This window comes from Frankliniella occidentalis, unplaced genomic scaffold, assembly GCF_000697945.3.
Source record: "Frankliniella occidentalis isolate FOCC.00 unplaced genomic scaffold, Focc_3.1 Scaffold88, whole genome shotgun sequence".
Taxonomy (NCBI): Eukaryota; Metazoa; Arthropoda; class Insecta; order Thysanoptera; family Thripidae; genus Frankliniella; species Frankliniella occidentalis.
In genome coordinates, this window is record NW_026267217.1 from 289,091 (window position 1) to 293,082 (window position 3,992).

The 3,992-nt window shown below is 58.6% G+C and overlaps 1 protein-coding gene across 1 annotated transcript in view; it reads left to right on the forward strand.

Annotated features, from left to right (window-relative positions):
• Positions 1-3,992, forward strand: part of LOC127749754 (translation initiation factor IF-2-like) — a 20,358-nt gene that overhangs the window by 6,995 nt on the left and 9,371 nt on the right. The window lies entirely within an intron of this gene.

Here is a 3,992-nt window from a genome sequence, read left to right on the forward strand (position 1 = left end):
GGTTGGAGCGGGCAGGGCTGTGGCTTTGGGGAGCGCGCGTGGCTTTCGGCCTTGGCAATGGTCCACCTTTCGACACTAGAATTTTAATCGGCAGCTCGCACGCGCTCCTTTTGGGCCCTCAACAGTCGGGTCAGAGCATCCGTTAAATACCACTGGAAAACAGCAATGTATTACTGTTCTCTGAGGAGCATTTGCACGAGGGGGCCACACCAGTATACTGTCAACAAACCCGTTTTTAGGGTTACGGATGCATTAGTAATACACGGCAATAAGTTTGCATACGCATATTTTATGTAAATTTTGCTTAACTACCAAGAAGTTTCTGTCGTTTTTTAAAAACACTTCTAAAAACTGCATGGTTGTACATAACAATTACGACAAACGCCGACAGCGGTAGCGTTACCCTCACCGTCGCGCCCCGGCAGCCGCTCGGGGAGAGCCCTTGTGTGCGCAGGGCGGGCAGGGCGTCGCGCCCCCGGGGCCTAAGTGCCGTGGCATGTACAAGATCATGTTGGGAGATCCGATGGCTGCCGTCCTCGTGACGGGCCCGTCACGCCACACAACGGGCGCCCGGGCGGATGAACCTCGCAACTCGACCGGCGGGGCCGCGCAGATACCTCGCGGCGTCCAGATCCTCCTGGGCGACACACACAGAGCCGTCATGTTGCACGTCCACCCGTTCGGGTTCGGTTCGGGGCGAGTGCGATCGCCCGGCCGATACGGGAAGTGGGCGCGCTTTTGGTTTCGGGCTGTGCGCCTCGCTTTTCGTCCAGCCAGCGGCCCGCGCGCCTGGGCTGGACAGTCCTCCACCGCGACCTGCACACACCGGTGTCGGGCACCACCGCGACGTGCACACACCCAAGAGTGTCGGGCACCACCGCGACGTGCACACACCCAAGTGTCGGGCACCACCGCGACGTGCACACACCCAAGTGTCGGGCACCACCGCGACGTGCACACACCCAAGTGTCGGGCACCACCGCGACGTGCACACACACACAAGTGTCGAGCACCACCGCGACGTGCACACTCACGTGTCGGGCACCACCGCGACGTGCCCACACAGGTGTCGGCCCCCACGGAGGGTGTGTTCTCATTAAGGGCCGTTAGGGCGGGGGCCACTTCCTGCCCGCGGGGCTCGCCGGGGCTCGCCGGGGCTCGCCGTGGAGCTGATCGAGCGAAAGCGCCGCGACCGGGTGTGAGCAGTGAGCACCAGTCGTGAGACCGCGCCAGGATCACACGCGTCGGGCGGGTGTCGTCAGGGGGGTAACGCGCGGTGAAGTCGTCGTCGTGAACGTGTCGAGCACCGCGTCGTCCGCCGCCGTCCCGCCGCCCGCCGCCCGAGCCTCCACATGCGCGCGGAGCCCGAGGAGCCGACGGTCCGGCGCGTCACCGCCAGGGCCGGCCCCGAGCCCCATGATCATCGCCTCCATCAGGAGGAAGCGGGCCCGGCCGCTCCTGGGCCGCCGCGTCGCCGACGGACAGCGCAGCGCGTCGGACTCGGGTCAGACTCACCTCACTGTGGCGTCGCGCGTGCTACTGGGGCCGGCTGGTGCCGACGTTAGACTAACGTCAACACGACCACCACCACAGCTTAAAACCACGCCGTTTCAATTTTAATCATAAGATACCGGGTGCCATTGTGAATACGCAGCAGTGTTGCGGGATTGCGTACTCAATGTGGCCGCAGGTGCCGTGGCGCCTTACGGGTGTAACGAGTGGGCAAACCCGCAACACAGCTGCGTATTCTCTGTTACACCCGGTACAACTCCTAGGACCGTGAAAAAATGCGAAGAAATACCCCACTGCGCTTAAAAGTTTGGCCATGAAATTATTAGTAACCCCCCCCCCCCCCCCGGGCACTCTGGCACTCTTATCACGCTGTTTGCAGAAGCGCGGTGTTTGGACCCTCGACGACAGCTGCTGTCGCATCGCCCTGCATTATTGAGCAGGCGAGATCGATGTCGGGCTCGTGAACTGGTCCCGAAAGCGGACCCGTGAAGCGGACCCGTGAAGCGGACCCGTGAAGCGGACCGGTGAAGTGGACCCTTGAAGCAGACCCGTGAAGCGGCCCCGTGAAGCGGACCCGTGAAGCGGACCCGTGAAGCGGACCCGTGAAGCGGACCCGTGAAGCGGACCCGTTAACCCGTGAAGCGGACCCGTGAAGCGGACCCGTGAAGCGGACCCGTGAAGCGGACCCGTTAAGCGGACCCGTGAAGCGAACCCGTGAAGCGAACCCGTGAAGCGAACCCGTGAAGCGAACCCATAAATGAAGCGTACCCGTGAAGCGGGCCCGTGAAGCTGGCCTGTGGAGCGGACCGAGCGGACCCGTGAGGTGGATCCGTAAAGAGGATCCGTGACGGAGGCCGGGCCATCCGCTCGGCGGAGTGCGCCAGTGACGCTGTCGTGCATAATTCAAGCCGTGTTGGATTCGATTCCCGATGAAAAAGACGGAGAAAGAGAAATAGGATGAGCGAGCGAGAGAGAGAAAGAGATAGGGCAGGCAAAGCTGCGTCAGCGGGCGGTACAGCTGCAGGGTCAGGTGCCCCCTCACTTCGCCTGTTGTTTAATCGCTAGACACATGGACGACATCTTTTGCATTCGGAATAACTTGTGGCACAATAAAGTTTGCTCACGCCAGGCAATATCTCATCACAAAGAAGGCTGAATTCTTGGAAGAGGATTAGGCTCTACAGCAGAGAGTCTCCATTCTGTAGCTAGAGTCACCAAACGAACGACTGGAACGGAGAGTCAAAGGGAGGTGGGGCGTTGTCAATTATTGAGGTGCAGCCTTCGATTCTATTCCTGGCTCCCCCCCCCCCCCACGCGTGCGTCTTAGTCCTCCGTCACGCGCCCCCGCAGGCCACGGGGCCGCCCTACCTCACTCTGTGTGTGTACCTTCAGGTGTTTATATCACCTTAGTGTACCCGTGCCGCGACCCGCCCAGCACCTCACTATATGTACCTTCAGGTGTTATAGAGATATATCACCTTAGTGTACCCGGGCCACGAACCGCCCAGCACCTCGAGGGAAGCCCGAAGTGTAGTGTTAGGCAAAGAAGATAAAGTTATCTGCATCATATGGTTATAAATGGGATTTGGGTGGCATAGCTTGAAAATTTCCCCCGGAAGGTATCTGTTTCGCATCATTAGGATTTAGTTGTGTGGTGATGGTGGGCGCGCTGGGCTGGTTGACATTTGACATCGTGCTGCGTGCACCCGTGCATTGCACCCGCAGGTGCACTCTCTTTAGGTCCTCTCGCACTCCACGACTTGTCTTGTCGCACCCGCCAAGGCAATGATACCTCGCTGGCCCCATTGACCGCCTTTAAATGTTTCGGATCTGTTATCGCATGACACGCGGCAATGCTGATAACTGAACGTAATTTCCTGCTCAGTTTTCCTCATTCGCGCAGGAAGTCAGCTGTATGCACTATACCCCTACCGGGGCCCAACAACTGTGGTAATCAGGTGTACACAAATGCTGGTAAACACCCGGTAATCACCAGGTAATCACCAGGCATTCCCTTGGCCATTATTTTTATATCTCTATTATTTTAAAGTAATCCTGTGAAAACAATTTTTTCAAGCTGGACACCCCACACTGACACCTTTAAATGAGTTTTCCTGCTCGAAATGAGTGAGACAATTTTGCCTCGCCCAATCGCGGCGATCACTATAAGGCTCGCCCTATTTCAGTCGTTCGCACTGAATTCTCACTCTGGAGGAGAGTAAGATTTCCCTGACCTCTCCCAATTGCAAAACTGTCCGCGAGTGTAAATCAGTTGCACCGCCGGTGTGTCAGCCCAGTGTCACGGGGACGCGGCCCCTCGGCGTGGAGAGCGTGGCTATCGATTAGGACAACGGCGGACAGAGAGAGGGGGGCTTCATTCTTCCCAAGGGCATCAAACTGGCCCAGTCCACCCCTCGCGGCGTCACGCGCGTGATGGTCTAACTGAGCTGCGTATTAATAAAGGAGAGGGAGGGAGGGAG